We start from the raw sequence: 19,542 nt of genomic DNA, 5'->3' as shown, positions 1-19,542 counted from the left end.
ATGCTGCCTTTGATGGCCTCTGGTCAGGGATAATATCTCTGTTGCAGGACATCGCAGACACATTGGTTGTGAGGATGACTTTCTCCTCTCCAAGTTAATCTCCTACTGAGTAACGGGAATAGGGAATGTGCAGATGCCATGAGGTGATGGAGTCCCACAGAAGCATGGGGAATGGTAAAGTTGTGTTGATTTGAACCAGGCAGGTGACAGCTTATACAGAAGAGAAGTAAGGGTTGCTTTCTGCATATAGTCATTTTGTTCTTGCATTGAAGGTCCCTACTGGGAGCGAAGGACAAAATAATACCACAAATGGGGCTACAGAAGGATTTCCCTGCAGAAACTCTGCAGAGGGTTAAGAGGACAATTACATCCATATCTCTAACTAGCAAACTCTGGACAGAGATGTAGGTGACCTCCCAAACAGAACTCTTGCAGCTCTCAAGTGCAGCAGCTAGGACTGGCTTGGTGCTCCAGTAAGTTAGCCTATTATCTGTGCCTCTTACAAAAGGTGTGCATGTGGCTGGAGAAGAAGAAGGGGCCAGGAGTGAGGCATGAAGGCTAAATAGCAAGGCACAAAGTCAGATGGCCTAACTGGAAAGTCTCATGCTCGTTCCAGCAAAGCTTGCTGATGATGCAGCTGGTGCTTGTCAGAGGTATGCCTAATGCTACAGGTATGGGTGCAACTGGCTTGAGCCAGTTGCCTGGGAAGCTGGAGTCCAAATTTGAGCCACGTTACCAATGGCTTAGCCTTGTGACCAGGCCCCAATGTGCTGAAGAGAATTATAGATATAAAGCATAAAACAAGCTCTCCTTTGTTTTGTTCTGTTACATAAGTCCAGGGAAGTACATGATAGGAAAAACAACTATGTCTGCCATATCTTCTTAAGTTGTTTTTAGTGCTAATAAAAGAAGCTGAGCTGATAGTGTGAAGACAGCACTCTGAAGATCTACAACCCAGAAAACTGAGGTCTTCCTTCCAGTGGACAGACACATCATAAAAGGCAAGGCATACTCCTGTCTCCCTCTATCCCAGAATGTTCCTCATCTTGGATTTTTATAGAAGAAAAGGCTTCAAGACTTCCTCTCTGCTGAGACTGAATGATATGAGTACACAGAAGGAATACGTGCAAGCGGAGATCTGACTAGGATTCAGAGAAAATTTGAGTTGTTAGGCTGTGAAGGAAATGCCAGATAGGGCATTTAGTGGTGTGTGAAGCTGACATACTTTGGCCGTGTAAGTGAGGTTATATCACTGTCTAGTGGCTGTCCCATGGAACACAAGTCCCTTCACTACAGCTAGACTTTATAGATGCACCACGTGCTCAAATACAGAGCTCTGTGTTTTTTATATCAAAAATTCCTCTTCCCCTGCTGAGGATGATGAAGTCTTTGTATTTGTAACACATGGCTCTTTTACAGAGGAGCAGATTTGCTGTTGGAGGATAACTGATGTTGTTTTGTTCAGTGCAGGAATGAAGAAAGAAATCAGCACTTGGTGTAGTTTCTTCTGGGTGAGTAAATGCAGCAAGGACTGGACTGGTATTACACTACCCAAAACGATATCTACTGATCCAGCTAAGGAGTGAAATACAAACAAAGCAAAATCTGAATTAAAGGCTGCTAGAGAGAGACAGCACCCAGTGTGCACTGGGTAGAATCAGCAGCTCTGTGGACTGAGAACAATCCAACAACAACTCCAGCCCAGCTCCATAAATGTTATTGAACGAGTCTCATGAAGGTGTGTCCTATGTGAATTAGCCTTAAACAAAGAGGACTGAAAATCTTAAGCCCGTTCCTTCTTCCTCCCTGCTGTCTTGTTTCAAAAAGTTGAAAAGTCATGATTAAGTTGGCTGAACTTGTTATTTAATATATTTTATTTAGTTTGTATCTATGATTTTTTTAAATATTTACCATATTTCTACAGAATGGTGACTGTTTTCATAGAAACTGGAGATGGAAGAGACCCAGAGTAAGTTCACATCCAGTCCATCCCTCCTGCTGCCACTGCAGAATTGTTCTGCATGAACATTTTCCAGGATCACCTTCAAACTCATTTTGTAATGTTCTGATTCCTGGGGAGGGGGATCTGTGTTCCTCATGTAAAGATCTAGAAATAGATGCTGATGTCCATTCTTTTATTTTATTTTATTTATTTATTTATTTATTTTTGTCTCTTCATCTTTTTTTGTTCTCCTTTTCCTTTTTCAGGTACAGGCACTTATTATTTTGTTGTCCTACAGGGTTTCTTCTCCCTCCTTGGCTTTCTTATAAAGGATCTGTGTAGTTGGGCAGGGCTACTCTGGCAGACACAAGCAGCCTAAGCGGTATCATTTCAGCAGTTATTTGTTGAGCAACCCTGGAAAAACCTGCCCTGGGGAGTATGAAAAAACAAACAAACAAACAAACAAACAACAAAACAAAAGCTCCAAGGTATTTGCTGAATACCAAAGCAGAAGCACACAGAGAACATTACTCTATTAATCATGTCTAAGCACACTCTTCTTAAAACCTTTTATTGCTGTAATTTTCAGCAATGAATTTTCTATAATATGATTTATAACTGTTGTATCTCCTTTGTTTATCACTCTGTACTTGCATCTGTTGGATCTGTAAGTCACATTTAGCCTATTTGGGGCAGCTTAGCGAGTAAGCTGTTTTCCTTCATGATAGAGTTATCTTAGTGCTTCAGGATCATGGATCAAACAATTTCATATCCACATTTTATGACTGCAAAGAAAACTTTTCAGATGTGAGCCAGTCAAAATGGAAGTGGTGATTGATATATGCCCCTGAATGCTGCCAGCTTCAAAAAATAAGTCTGAGAGGTAGGAATTGCTTTCCATATTTCATTTCCAGAGCCCATTAACAACTATTTAGAAATCACTGTGGCGAACAATATCTGTGTTTGCTCATAAATGAAAAGAGACAATTAGCATGAAAAGACAGGCTGCTGAGGATAAAGCTTTCCCATGTTAGCACAATAACTGAACTGAAGACAACATTTACTAGGCTTTGGCTGCCTGCTGGCTCCTCCTGTATTCTCTGACCTTCTTTCCTCAGTCAGATTTCTCCCCCCTCCTGCCCCCCCGCTACCTCCGTCCTTTTTTTAAATCCTTCTAATATTAGTTCTTTCATTGTCTTCCCTCATTTTCACATCTGTATTTCTTCTCTATATTTCCAAAATTTGGTTCAGAAGAGCTACAGAAAAAAAAAAATATATCTCACACATACTGCCCTCTCTTGCCTCAGACTGAAGCACAGGGGTACCACTTTTCCCTGAGGCAATAGTGATTAGAAAGTCCACAGGTCTGCAAAAGGTTACTCCTTTTGTGCCAGTCTGCAATTAGCGCAAATGTAGTGTTGGGATGGAGAACTGTCAAACCTAATTTCAAAGGAGGGTCCCTAACATCCCTTCAGCTCTGACAACCTGAGCAAAATTATACTTTAAGATTAAAAACAAAAATGAAAACACATTGAAATTAGAAGACTATTAAGTTACAGCTGAATAACTTAAGAAATTCACACCCCACCCCTGCCTCCTTTTAGAGGTGCTTTTGGAGAACCTATATATGTGTATTCAAAAATTTCAAGGTCAAAACTGAACTTGAGTTCTCGTTTACTCTTGAGAAGCCTCTTGATCTTCATTCATGCATCCCTAGCTTCTGTCCTCCCTGATTTCCTGTTTTGTTTCTATGAAGAGAACATGTCACTGAAGTGCTGTATTTTAACAAGATTTCTAGCCACAGTCACATGGTCTTGCTTTTCTGGATTCTTCTCGCAAATCCTTTCTCTTGTAATTTCTATTCCACATTTGTGTTGCACACAGGATCTTTCCCCAAATTGTAACACTCTATATTTGCACTCCAAATAATAAACAGCCTTCAAAGAGCTGTAGGATCTCAATTAGCTCACAAGCAAAAAAATAATTTTAGAATGCTATTTATTTAAAGAGTCGATTATTTTTCATGCAGTTAGACATGTAAGCAGATTTTGACAGATTGACTTCGGTGTGCCATGGGATTTGTGTTTGGTTTTGGTCAGTTCAGGTATTATCTGTCTGGATAAACATTAACTGAGAGATGGATCTTATGTACAGCTGCTATCATGGTTAATTATTTATGATGATGAAGGTTAATAGCTTCTTTTTTTCCTACAGTCTTTGTAAGTGAAAGTTTTTACCATAGTAAACGCTGAATGCTAATGCATTCTTCCATAAAAATCACAGATCTACCTTTCTACAAAATAGTTGCCTTATCTCGTTTTTTCTAATAACAATAGTCAGATGAAGAACTGTCAGTGCAAGCTGTGATCTGTAACGCAGCTCCTTTAGGATACTCAATATATAATATATAACAGAAGGTTAGTGAAAGTGTAATGTTCCCTACCAAGATCTGAACCTTCCCCTGGAAGTGCCTGTCTCTAACTACTAGAGAGGGAGCATGGAGCAATTTTGCTCCTAATAAAGGCATTCCAGTCAGGGCTTTATAGTCTGGATGGAAAAAAAATAAACCAGAATGAATCTATTTCTCATTATCTTTTTAGATTAACACAAAATCCCATTCATCTTGCCTTGGTAATTTCACTCATTCATTCAGAACTACTCAATCTCTTCATCTCTGCTTGGGTTATTCATGATAAGAAATCCACACACATTGACACTTGCACACGTATTCACTATGGTTTATTCCGGAACTGCTATAAAAGCAGTTGGAAATCTCAGTAGATATGTAGATGAACATCAAGTTCACCTGAACAATGCTTCACAGAAAATAGTTAAGTTATAAATCGAAGATATTCTGCCTTTGTATCTGGGCGGCTGTGACAACAGATGGAATGGTGTATCAAGTGCAAGTGTTCTCACTTTAAGACAGATGGCCTTAAAACTGGAGAGGAGCAAGAAAAAGAACATGAGAATTACTAAATATTTGGAAAAAAAAAAGGTCTCAGTGAAATTTTTAAAGAAACAGGTTTGTTTAGTTTATAAAAAAAGGAAGGTGAACATGTTAGTTTATCACAGTTTTCAGATATCAAAATAGGAGGAAAAAAAGAGTTAATAGAGAGATCTTCAGTTTCTTAGTAAAAGACGGTTTTATGGTAGTAAAGCAAACACACCTGTTTGGTATTCCAAACTAAGCAAAAATATATGGGTATACTCCTGACTCCTCAGAAATGGGCATCAGATACATAAAAAAACAAAAGTATGACAAGAGACATTTATTGGAATTTGAATTTAAGCAAAATTTGACTTGAAATCAAGTACATTTCATAAGTATTATTGACAAATTTTTGACAGAACAATAACCAACATCCTCCTGAAATGAAAATCTCTTCAATTTAAAACATTTTTTTTTCTTTCTTTTTTAAAAGCCAGACATTTATTTCAAACCTCACAGTCTCTGTTACAGAAGAGGTCAAACTACACATTTGCAGTGCTTACTCCTGTCTTTGCATCCTCCCACACTCTGAATTTATGCCTTTATTACAGTATTGTTTCATCATCAGTCTTAATGAAGTTCTCATTAACCACCTCTGCTTTCCTGTCAAATGGTCACGCAAATGGTTCAGCCATTACTGAATAAATCTAGTCATTAAGGAAAGGAAATATTTAATCTTGTCTTTTGAGCCACAGCTGCTAATGGGATGATATAGTATCTGTAATGTACATCAGAAAGTAGATTCTGTTTCTTTTTAAAAACATAAAAATAAATTTAAAATGATATGATGTTGCAGTGCTTTTTTTTTTTTTTTTTTTTTCTTTTACATTCATCTTGTTAGGTTCTATGACAAAACTTTCTCAATTAAGGAAGTATTTTACTTCTTGGAAAGTTCTCTGCTCCAAAGACACCCTTGGTTGAGTATTGCCTCATCTTTGCAAATAGAACTCACCTCACTTGAATTAATATCCATATTCAGTATTGCAGAGACTACTTTCAAATAGTTACAGGACTGAGTAATTCCACTCCTCCTAGGCAGTGATTTATTAGACACATCTTTAGTGCTGGATATTTGAAAACCATTTTCCATATAACCAGGTCTAATTGTCTGTAACAAATCTTGGTAGGATCTTGTTTACCTCATTATCTGCCAGCGACTGGCCAGTTTAACTAACTGATTTCACGGCTTCATCCAGTTCTCTGCCTGACAGGTAATTTGACAACTTGGTCACTATTGAAATAAAGTATATGGGCCTATTATTGTGACACCAGTCATTCTGGATATTTAATAGACAGAAAGGGCCTAACAAGATACACAGATGAATATCAAATATCACTAAGCATTCAAGTCTATTCCTCTTGTGGCCAAAAGGCACTATGACAGATGTATCTCCTTCAGTGTCTGTAGACAAGACTGTGGCTCCTTGAAAATCCTCCTAGCGAAGGCACGAAATTTAGAAATTCTTACTTTTCTCCCTTGGCCCTAAGCACTCATCCACATCCCTATTCACCCTTCTTTGCTGTGTTAGTATAGTTGCAGGGATGGACAAGAAATTGTCTTAATTCATCTGAATGAAGAAACCTAATTAAATACATTTATATATATATGTATTTCTTTTATATATATATATATATGTATATATACATATACATTTAATCCTGTTCCCTGTACTGCCCTACAATCTTTAGTATCATCACAACTGAGGGGCCTAGATGGGAACAGAAAGGTGGACATACCTGCATCAGAAAAAAAATATTTATAAATGGCCCTAAAGAGTGTCTTTGTTCCTTGAAGGTTCCTGAAACTATTCTGAGAAATAACCCAGAACACATGAATTAACTTGAGGTAGATTCTTGCAAGTGGTTAGCCCTTGCTTAGGGGTTCTCAAAATTCTTTTGTAAGCTTAAGTCATTCTTCAGCTTGAAATGTCCCCTATTTGTATAATCAAATTTCAATCAGACATTAATTCATGCTTTCGCTTCTCAATGTTCACCTCAAATTTCTAGGATTTTGGGTTAGAAAGAATGATACAAGTGCATTCATAATCTAGCTACTCAATTTATTACACATTTTCAACTTTAAAACTACAGCAAACACTTTACACATAACTTAATTGTTATTACAGAGGGTCAAAAATCAGTATCATCACTTCAAAGTTTTTTAGTCTGGGACGACTGAATGACAGCACTCAGATATGATGTTTCAGTATTCTGTACTCTTAACATTGAAATTGCACCTTTTGCTTTATGTTGATCATTGTGTAGTCCTCCATCAGTTGTAGTCACGCTTACTGCTTTTACCACTTGTCTTCTCTTTTAGTCTTTTATCATTACACTTGCTTTGCATTATTTCATAGAATCACAGAATTTCTAGGTTGGAAGAGACCTCAAGATCATCGAGTCCAACCTCTGACCTAACGCTAGCAGTCCCCACTAAACCATATCCCTAAGCTCTACATCTAAACGTCTTTTAAAGACCTCCAGGGATGGTGACTCCACCACTTACCTGGGCAGCCTGTTCCAATGTCTAACAACCCTTTCAGTAAAGAAGTTCTTCCTAACATCCAACTTAAAACTCCCCTGGCGCAACTTAAGTCCATTCCCCCTCATCCTGTCACCAGGCACGTGGAAGAATAGACCAACCCCCACCTTGCTACAGCCTCCTTTAAGGTATCTGTAAAGAGCAATAAGGTCACCCCGGAGCCTCCTTTTCTCCAGGCTGAAGAAGCCCAGCTCCTTCAGCCGCTCCTCGTAGGACTTGTTCTCCAGGCCCCTCACCAGCTTCGTTGCCCTTCTCTGCACCCGCTCAAGCACCTCGATGTCCTTCTTGTAGTGAAGGGCCCAAAACTGAACACAGTACTCGAGGTGCGGCCTCACCAGAGCTGAGTACAGGGGGACGATCACCTCCCTAGCCCTTCTGGTCACACTGCTTCTTATACAAGCCAGGATGCCGTTGGCCTTCTTGGCCACCTGAGCACACTGCTGGCTCATATTCAGCCGACTATCAACCATCACTCCCAGGTCCTTCTCTGCCTGGCAGCTCTCCAACCACTCATCTCCCAGCCTATAGCTCTGCTTGGGGTTATTGCACCCCAGTTGCAGGACCTGGCACTTGGCCTTGTTAAACTTCATGCAGTTGACCTCAGCCCATCGGTGCAGCCTATCCAGATCCTCCTGCAGAGCTTTCCTACCCTCAAGCAGATCGACACACGCACCTAGCTTGGTGTCATCTGCAAACTTACTGAGGGTGCACTCAATGCCCTTGTCCAGATCATCGATGAAGATATTAAAGAGGACCGGCCCCAGCACCGAGCCCTGGGGGACGCCACTAGTGACTGGCCTCCAACTGGACTTGACTCCATTTACCATGACTCTTCGGGCCCGGCTATCCATCCAGTTTCTAACCCAACGAAGCATACACCAGTCCAAGCCAAGAGCAGCCAGTTTCTTGAGGAGAATGCTGTGGGAGACGGTGTCAAAAGCCTTGCTGAAGTCAAGGTAGACCACATCCACAGCCTTTCCCTCATCCACCCAGTGCGTCACTTTGTCATAGAAGGAGATCAGGTTCATCAAGCAGGACCTGCCTTTCATAAACCCATGCTGACTGGGCCTGATCGCCTGCTTGCCCTGCAAGTGCTGTGTGATGACTCTCAAGAGGATCTGCTCCATGAGCTTCCCTGGTACTGAGGTCAAACTGACAGGCCTGTAGTTCTATGTAGCTTTTTTTTTTTTTCCTTTGTAGCTTTTTTTGCTGTTCTATGTAGCACTTGCCACACTTCGAAAGTATTTTAGCTATTAATTTTTTGACTTTCCCAGAACCCAAATTACTTTGTTTGGAGGTTGAAATAAAATCAACATACATCATTTTGCAAGGCAGAAGAAAACATTTGGCAGCATAGCTTGGTGTTAGCAATGTTTTTCAAATTTATTTTTCTGCTGCCTATTTGTTTTGGGTGATGGCAAAGATGACTGTTTTGCATGTTTCTCTTCATTTTTTATTCTTGTTTTTGGTGGTTGCTAATTTTGTTTATTTTATTTTATTTTATTTTATTTATTTTATTTTATTTTATTTTATTTTATTTTATTTTATTATTTTATTTTATTTTATTTTATTTTATTTTATTTTATTTTATTTTATTTTACTTTTAGAAGTACTTGTCTAGTACAAAAGGACTTGCAGTGATTATAACTGGTTGCTATGCAGCTACCATTTCTTTTCTTTTCAGCTTCTTGTTGAGTCTAGTAGACTTGTAGATGCCATGGGAAGACTATAACATGCCCACATCTTGAAAGTTGTCCTCAGCTCTGATCTTTCCCACTGCAAAAAGAAGTTAATGGAACTGAGAGGGGTACAAAGTAAAGGATTAAGAATAATCAGCAGACTGGAATTATGTAATTATGGAGAGACTAAATAGGCTGTCCACTTTGCAAAAGAGATAGCTGAGGGCTGTTGTGATAGAGGGCTGCAAAATCATGAATGGTCTGGAAAAAGCAAATAAGGAACTTCCCATAAGACAAGAAGTAGACTGGGAAGCAAGTAAAACAATATGGAGAAGTGCTGAACTCCAAAAAGTGTGGAGTACCTTTTCTGAACACATTGTGTAGTTCAGTGACAATGGATACAACTTGAGAGGCAACCTCATGAGAGGAACCTTATTATGCTCAACAAGGGTAAGTACAGGATCCTGCACCTAGGGAGGAATAACCCCAGGCACCAGTACAGGCTGAGAGGTGACTCACTGGAGAGCAGCTCTGCAGAGAGGGACCTGGGAGACCTCGTGGACAGCAGGTGGACCACAAGCCAGCAGTGTGCCCTTGTGGCCAAGAAAGCCAATGGTATCCTGGGCTGCATTCAAACAGCGCTGCCAGCAGGTCAAGGGAGGTGATCCTCCCTCTGTACTCAGCCCTGGTGTGGCCACACTTGGAGTATTGTGTCCAGTTCCAGGCTCCCCAGTACAAGAGGGATATGGAGCTACTGTAGAGAGTCCAGAGGAGGGCTATAAAAATGCTTTGAGGACTGGAGCACCTGTCTCAAGAGGACAGGCTGAGAGAACTGTGCCTGTTTAGCCTGGAAAAGAGAAGACTGAGGGGAGACCTCATCAATGTGTATAAATATCTGAGGGGAGGGTATTGAGAGGATTGAAACAGTTTCTTTTCAGTTGTGCCCAGCAGCAGGATGAGAGGCAATGTGCACAAAACCGAAGCACAGGAAGTTCCAGCTGATTATATGAGAGGGCACTGTGAGGGTGACATAGCACTGGCTTAGATTGCCCAGAGAGGTTGTGGCATCTCCTTCTCTGGAGACATTCAAAACCCACCTGGATACCTTCCTGCACAATGTGCACTAGGTGATCCTTCTCTGCAGGAGGGTTGGACTAGATGATCTTCAGAGGTCCCTTCCAACCCTGGCCATTCTGTGATTCTGTGACGGCAAGAGGACAAAACTATGAATGGGTTCAAAATGGGATTAGGCAATCTCACGAAAGAAGTCTCCACTGATGACTGCTCTTGACTGTAAGGAGGACTTGAACTAACGGAGAGAACTGAACCACACTCGGGCTATTCCCATGTTTACCACTGGCCTACAGAGCTAGTATGCTGTTTTCTTAAGTGGACCTACAATATAGAGCATGGCTGTTCTTACATTTGGAGAGCTGGCATGAGGGAAGGAGAGGGAGATGGAGTGGTGCGTTTAGTGCATGAGGATATGAGACTGATTCATCAGTAAGAAAGTGCTGACTGCTAGTTGACTGCTAAATGGGGAAGGTAGAGATGAAGGGATGAGGGACAAAAACCTCTCTTTTCCTCTCTTTGTCCTGTATTTTGAAGTGACTTTGCAGTTTTCAAAGTGTGAGGCTACTCTTTTGTTTCATTTCTCATGTTTTCTTTCTATTTATGTCCATTTGGCTTGGGCAAATGGTCTTTGTTTTTTAGTCTTTAGAGCATAATCACTATACAATGCATATGTAACATGCTCATTACTACCTCTATTCCTATTTCTATTCCTGCTCTTTTTATAGCTCCACAATGTTCCCTAAAACAAATACAAGAATCATAGAATCATAAAAACAAATAAGTTGGAAAAGACCCTTAAGATCATCAAGTCCAACCACCAACTACCACTAAACTACATCCCTGGCATCACATCCACACGTCTCTTAAATACCTCCTGGATGGTGACTCCAGTTCCTTGAGTAGCCTGTTCTAATGCCAAACCATCCCTTCCATTAAGAAATTCTTCCTGATATCCAGTCTAAACCACTCCTGGCACAATTTGAGGCTGTTTCCTCACATCCTATCCCTTTTCACCTGAGAAAAGAGACTGATACCCACCTTGCTTGCAATCTCTTTTCAGGTAGTTGTAGAGAGCAATGAGGTCTCCCCTCAGACAACTTTTCCCCAGACTAAACAACCCAATTTCCCTCCAACACTCCGCATATGTCTTTCCTAGTCCCTTAACCAGCTTAATTCCTCTTGTCTGAATACATTCCAGCAACTCAATATCCTTCTTATAATGAGAAGCTCAAAAGTAAACACAGTTCTGGAGGTGTAGTCTTACCAGCAGCAAGTACAGAGGGACAATCACTTCCATAGTCCTGCTGGCCATACTATTTCTGATTCAGGCCAGGATGCCACTGGCCTTCTGGGCCACCTGGGCACACTACTGGGTTGTGTTCAGCCAGCTATTGACCAGACCCCCCCAAATCCTTTTCTGCTGGGCAACTTTCCAGCCACTCTTCTCCAACCCTTAGAGGCAAAATATCCTTCATATATCTTCTGCCCTGAAGTAAACCTTCTACATTCCATACAATCTCCTTTGTCACCAGAAGTCCTATAAAAATTTAATTTCTTCTGTAGGCTACTGTTCTTCTCTTCTAGACATCATATTTCTTATTTTAGACCAGCTGCTTAAATGTTGCTAATGGTTTCCCCTTATTAAGCACCTGATGTATAAACAAAGGTCTTCTGTACAAAACAAAATCGAGTTATCATCTTTGATCAGATTGTTTGGATCAGGTTCAGCTGACAACTACAGAGTTGTTTTTCCACCCCTATGCATTTTCAACATGCTGCAAATCCCTTATGCTTGTGGGATTTCTTGTTTGTTTGCTTAGGTTTCTTCAAAGGTTAACTTCTCCAAAGATTAGTGTTGAAAAGAAAGGAATGCAGCAAATTTCCCAGATCCTGAGGAGCAAAGCATATGTGTTGCTGGCAGAATATGAATGCTAAGAAACACCTCGGATGCCATCAAGCTAAAAGCATAAGGGCTGTGAAGTCAAAGAGTGTATCCACAGGAAAACAGTGAAGTTGAAGCTGTTAGGCCATTGAGCATATGGTGCACATGTGAAACAGATCTTCAAGATCAAAGGTTAAAAGTTATTTTTTAACTCATGTAAACAGTTCTTTTGTGCTTCCACAGTGCCTTTTGTCTAGGGATGCTAAAGCGCTTTTGTAGCTTGGGGGACCATTACCTTATCTAGCAACCAGGGACACTAATGTGCAGAGAGTTGAGGTGCAAAGCCAAGTCACGCAATCAGACACTAAGGGCTGGCAACAGTGAAGACTGCTCCTTTTTCTGTGGACCTTGTTTTTATAGCAACAAAGATCTAATTTTTAAAGGGGACAAATACTTTGTTATTAGCATATTATTAATGGACTAACCCATCCTATAGACAAAAAGACCAGCAAAATGTGACTGTAGCGAAATCCCTGTGATTTCCCAAAAGGGAGACTAATACCTACCCAGGCTAGGAAGTATCATTATTCCCATTTTAGAGATGAGATACTCAACATTCAGTCCTGTGTTCTAATGAATGAACATTTGCAACAATTATGTATTTACAGACCTACGCTGTCCACCTTTGTAAGATCACAAATACTGAAACACATGCAGCTAGACAATGCAGTAACATTTATTTATTTATTTAAAACTGGGCCTTACTGCAGACTCTGATTGACTCTCTGAGCCCTAAGTATCAAATCTCCCACTGGGAAGTTGTACGTTGCTGTACTGATGCAGTCAGTATAAAAGAAACTCTTTACTGGTTACAGAGCCTGACAACAGCAATGCAAAAATGTTTTGTCCAACATATTAAACATAAGTGCTCGAGGTTCAAATTCAATTTATGCTTTTAAGTGCTTACATATTTCTTCACTTGCCCTCATCAGGCAGGAATGAAACTAGAAATAGCATAATACTACTGTATGGATAGATCAGACTCCTCTTGCAGTATTTCATACCCTGGAACTGAAATATGAAGTGGTTCTTTCTTTGATCTAGAAAGTCTGAATAACACCTAGAGTACCAAAGTACAGGAAAGGGCATGATGGAATGCATTCATTTTGCCAGTGCCTGTGATTTTAAATGAATCACACTAAACAGAAGCAGATGTTTGGAAAATAGGCAAAGTTATTGGCAAAGACTGTAGTATGAACTGCTTTAGAAGAGTGCCTGTGCCTGATTTGCAATATTTGGATAGGCATCCATGAGATAACATTTAATTAAATAAGTAAAGTTTACAAAGGAGTCTCAAGTATATTTTTTTTTGTTGTTTTTGTTTCTATGAAGGTCTGATTTTCAAGTATATTTTCTTCCTGGCATGAAGACCCTCAGCTTATAAAACATAGTGAATAGAAACTCTGTGGGAAATAGTCTCTGGGAAAAAAAAGATTGGGGATATTTGAAATGTTGTTATGCTGATTTTGAAAACCACTTTTTTTATTTGAGCTTCTGAACATTTTAAGCCTTTTAAAACATAAATATTGGAAACAAAAAAAAAGATTTTCCAGTTGAAAAAGAAGGCTTCATTATGAAAACATTAAATTCAGCTGTCATAACCTCGTATTTTTTTTTTCACAGACTTTTACTGAGTTAATTTATGAAAAGCTGTTCTTTCTCACTAGCGTGGATGGTTACAGTAAATTAGCTTTTTCTAATGAACAATGTTACTTCAGAAAATTCACAAGCAGTTTTAAGGATTGTGTTTAAAAGCAATGCAGTATTCCTCAGATGAGGGCCTGGCAGCACATACTGCTTGTTGGTAATGAACACTTCATCACCTGGTGGTAGCTAGCTTTTATCAATAGCTGTCAAAGGTATGGATCAACAAGACCAGCACAGAAAAAAATGTACTGATGCAGGTATCCTGAGTAGGAGGCCTGACCATGTAAGATAAAGAGGAGATAACATGATCTATTTCTATTTTTATTTTTATTATTTTTATTTATTTATTTATTTATTTTTTACAGGGGATGGAATTGCTGGAGGCATCAATTAACAACACGGATGTATGCACAGAGAAGCACATTCCTCATGGATGCAAATGATTCAAGAAATAATTTACAAGGCAAGCTGTTTATATTGTCCCCATCAAAGTAAAATTTAAAAGTTCCTGATCAGGTTAGTAAGCTGGTTCTCAATGCCTACTGACAGCTTCCTGGCACTAAACCTACCAGCTGTATCTGCACTATACTGCTGATGCAGTGTATTTTTTTAGGTGGCTGGGAACTGAACAGCGATGGGATTGCTATGGAAAATCTATTAACATCGCTGTGTACTGACTGTACATGTGTTATGGTCTAGGATCCAGGAGCCATGGAGATGCCAATGGCTTGTTTAAGAGATGCAGTATTAATAAAAGATTAAGTATTCTTGTTTAGATGTCTGACAAGCAGGGATATTTGCTCTAGATAGTAAAAAGCATATTCTGACAAGAAAATACAATACTTAAACCAATAAATCAATACATCCTTTAATCCATGTTTGCCAAATTGCTACTTCTAAGCTTCTGACTTATTTGTTTCCTCCATTGGGCTCTTTTTCCCTTGCAGATCAAAGTTCACTCAGATTAAAAACTTGCTTGTAACAGATTTGCAACTCGGAGACATCTACATCCCTTTTTTAACCTGGCTTAAGTACAGCCTGGAACAGGATTTCCTGTTAAAAAAGCAGTTGCAGTGATTGAGATCATCTGTTGAACAGCTGGCAAAGACAAGGACGAATGGCCTTGTGGATCAGACACTGGCATGATTCTCAGACCAAGATACTGTACCGTGATCTTTTAAAGACTTTTTGTATGCCTTCAGTCAAATTACTTAACTGTGTTTTAGGTCTGTCATGGGAAAGAGTGATATTACTTGTCTAATTCTCTTGGGAATTAGTGATGCTGAGGAAAACAAGCACCTAAATACCTAGATAGCACCAATCAAAATTTTTAGGGCTACAAAGGTGGTGAAGGGCCTAGAAGGGAAGACACATGATGAGTGGCTGAGGTCACTAGGCCAGTTCAGCCTGGAAAAGAGAAGGCTGAGGGGAGCCCTCATGGCGGCCCACAGCTTCCTCACGATGGGAAGTAGCGGGGCAGACGCCAATCTGTTCTCTTTAGTGACCAGCAATAGAACCTGTGGGAATGATGTCAAGCTGCAACAGGGGAGGTTCAGGCTGGACATCAGGAAGAGGTTCTTCACCAAGAGGTTGGTCAGACACTGGAACAGGCTCCCCAGGTCATGGCACCAAGCCTTTCAGAGTTTAAGACGTGTTTGAACTGTACTCTTTGTATTATGGTCTGAATTTTTGGGTAGACCTGTGTGGAGCCAGGAGTTGGACTCGATGATCCTTGCAGGTCCCTTCCAACTCAGGATATTCTATGATTCTGTATCTGCCCTCATACATACCTCAGTGCTACAAAGACAACAATGCCTTCACAGATGCCTTTCTGCAATGTTAGTTTTCTAAATGTTTCTCCAGCTTTTCTTTGGAGAATATTCTAAGCTTTGCCTATTGCTCATTTATATCAGATTATAAATCAGTTTGCAGCTAGTTGTAACAGCCATTTAATTTAATTTAATTTATTTTTTCCCTATCTATTTTCAAATGCAGAAAATGAACTCCTTAGAATTTTCAGCTAGTCAGCAGTCCTTCTGATTCTTTTTGAACCTTTTGTCTGTAGGCATTGTTAAACTTTTGCTATGGTTCTTCTTGGGTATTTCAGTAGTGAGTTGCTCCTCCCTAGAATAAATATGACACATACAAAATTAGATGGGCCCTCACACTGATCCCTCACTGAAGGTAACAATCTCTCAGACACTTTTCCTATTGCAGAGTCATTTGCAATTCACAGGATTTTTTTTTTTTTTTTCCCCATATCAAAGTCTCCTGGAAAGGCAGTAGGAAATAACTCCAGGCCAGATCTCCATTCAAAATTTTCATTTATTTATTTTCAAGTGGGAGCCACCAGGACTTTAAGGGTAGGACACTTCCTATCCTTTTTGTTTGTTTGTTTGTTTGATGCACATGTGAAAGGGAGAAGGAGGAAAAGGGAGTGTAGTTTTAAAGTACATTTCAATTATTGCCAAAGCAAAAACTTCAGTAAATATTGCTTGCATGACAACAGAATAAATGTACACAAAGACAAAATATCCCACAGAAGACCTGTACAAAGTAGGTGACATTTTTGTATAAAGCCAAATAAATAGTCATAGTTATGTATTCAAAACTGTAAATCCAGTGTGCCCTTCAGTTTACCTCCTAAAATGTGCAGGGAGAGCAAAACTTGGCTGCTAAAAGTCCATAATCACAGGAATACTTGCTTCATTCCGATGGAGCCTTACATCTGCTCCTTTGCTCGCTACCATACCTTGTAATTGCCATAAGGATTATCTTTCCTAAAGATGTCAAGGTACCCAGTGAACATGACCTCAATGTAATTTTGTAGGTTGATTGTTTTTGGCCTGCAGTGGCAAAAGAATGCTTCAGGTGTCACTGTGACACCCCTACTCAGTGTCACACTTTCTAGCAATACCACTCTACGTTGCACAATGAGAGTTATTATGAGTGTGTGATAAAAGAGATGCAGGATCCTTCCCCTACAGGAAGGATCAACCTACCTGGATGGTTGGAAATTGTAATAGCAGCATGTAAGAGAATGGATTTTTCACATCTCAAAAGGCTGATGTTCTATTGTATAAAATGTTAGAGTATAAACTGAAAGGGTTTAATGCTATGCTTCTTGTTTTTTTTTCACAGCTATGCCATCTGAAGACTCTTAGGGTGCATTTTGTTCTCCGACCTTCTTGCTTTTAACACCAATATTTAATTACCCATTCTTTTTACATTGTTATTTTTTTCTGAAATTATACTTGAATAAAAGATTCAGAAAATACAGTTGAAAGAGAAGAGTACACACAATAGAGTTGCACTGTACTACATAGCTTAACAAACACAGTACTTATACTGATACTTGTCTAAATATAGCAGAATTGCTATTTAATCAAAGCCAACAGACCTCTACTCTCTGGTAAAGCAGTCTCCCAGTGTTTCTCTTTAGGTCTGTTAAAATTAGCTCAGAAAAAAAAATAAAAATAAAAAATCTGTTCAGAGAAGCCTTTAAGTTTCAGTAGGAAAATTTCAACAGACTTTGAAAATGGTGAAAATAATTTTCTAAAACTGTCTTTAGAAATTGGGGGTGGGGGACATGGGGAGTTCCAAATAATTAAAATCCAAAAAAGGATTATTTTGATTTTTAGTATGTTCTAATTGTGATCATTATTTTGTTTGGATTGTATAGTACTAACAAAATTGAAATTAAACATGTTGACTGGATTACCCCCCTCCCCACTTTTTTTTTTTTTTTTTTAACAGATATGTTCCTTTCATTATTTGTCTTTTAAGAGCAAGATTATACTTTGAATCATTAACATTTTCCCTCTGAGGAAAACTGCTTTCTATCAACTGCAATCTTCACCTGCAGAGTTTATAAATTTCATGAAAAAGGAACTTCTCCCCTTAGGGAGTTTTTGTCCCTGTCTCTGATATACTGTCATCCAGGTTCTCAAGTGCTGTATGAGTTCAATTCTCCCTGTTGTATTCAGTTGTCTGAATATCTTTCTACTTTCAAACATGCCTTATAATTCCTTTCCTTTCTTTAAACCTCAGTCTTGTGCCATGGCTTTTTTATTTTATTTTATTTTATTTTTTTCATTTCCCACTTGGGCTGCTTTACTGTTCTGTTGATGTAAAGAAATCTCCTTTCCCTTGTATCATCTGAGTACCTTCTAGTTTTACATGAATAGTTCCTAAAACTGTGAACAGAACAAATTATAAATAATAGGTTGAGAATGGCCTAGATATATGATATTGGCTTCAAACCAGTTGGAAAGAGGAGAAATAACAAGAAAACTAACAGGCCATCAAAGACTGGCAGGGTGAATGCATAAATTCTCAATACCTCATGTCCAAAAGTGTTAGCTGCTGCTGTCAAAAATACTAAGAGAGGGAGGAAGATAATGGTGAAATGTTCTCTGTCAATTAAGTTAATGACAGAAGAGTGCCCTGACAGCAAAAAAGGCCAATGGCATCCAGGGATGCACTAATGGCAACACTGACCATTGTGAGGGGAGTGGTGTTACCTCTCAACACTTCTTCAGTTACATCTAGAAGACTGTGTACAGCCCTTGCTCCCCAATACATGAAAGACATGGATAAACTCAAACAAGTTGGATGGAAGACTGCCCTGGAAGTTATGAGGTTGGAGCGGGGAGACTGAGGGCTTGGTTTGTTCAGCCTGGAGAAGAGATGGTGAAACAGATGCTGGATTATATCCCTCCTACACCTACAAGGAGGTTATCGAGAAGATGGTGCTAGGCTACTCACAGTGGTACATGACAGGAGGATGAGATATAACAGACATAAATTGAAAGAGGAGAGGTTCAGCCTGGGAATAAGGGAAAACTTTTTCTCCATGAGGATAGGCAATCAGTCAGCGAGGATTGCTCCAGGAGGCTGACCAGTCCCCATCCATGCAGATTTTTAAGGCCTGGCTGGACAAAGTCACCAGGCCTACCTGAGGGCTGACTCTCTCCCAGGGTGGCCAGACCTCTCTAGACAGCAAGGGGCTGTCATCATTAGATGTGACTGCATCTTCCTTAGTGTGTTCATTCTGTTGTGCATGTGCATGTCAGGTTTTAGAAAGGCTAGTTGGATTCTGCTCCCCTAAATTCCCCCACCGATGAATGCCCAAAACACGATGCTCTTGAATCTAGTTTTCCTCTTAATTTTTGCCAATAAGAGGAAGATAAGGAGTAGTGAAAACAGGTATGAGAAGACAAATATTCTGGGATCAATAAGTTACTCTGCTTTACTTTAGAAGAAGCTTGGTTTTGATATATCAGAGTGTCATCCTGATAGAGCATTTGAGTATTTTGTTTAAAACCTACTCTCTTTTTGTATTGCTGTTATTTTTACACATTTTCTGTTCTAGGTGTTTACATAAAATTGAAGGACATAAATATTGACCTGAGCAGAAAAGCTCTCCTTGTGCTTATACTCTAACAGAATTTCTGCAAAGGCTTAGGTATACAATCTAGTGATCACTTCTGAGCACTTCTAACCTGCCTTCCCATGATTTCAAAGACATAAAAAATACCTTTACCTTTTAAGTGTAATGAACATCTCTTATTGTAGTTGAACTAAAACAGTAGAAGGAATTGAGGTTCGTTTTAAAAAATGATCTTTTCAATACACCTGGTCAAAGATGACTGGCCATATTTTCTGTTGTTATCCATCAGTATAGTTGTACCAATTTCACTTAGTAAGATCTGACCAGACCTC

The sequence above is a fragment of the Aythya ferina genome (genome assembly GCF_964211825.1).
Source record: "Aythya ferina genome assembly, chromosome: 1".
In the NCBI taxonomy this organism is placed as follows: Eukaryota; Metazoa; Chordata; class Aves; order Anseriformes; family Anatidae; genus Aythya; species Aythya ferina.
Note: the sequence above shows the minus strand (reverse complement) of the source record.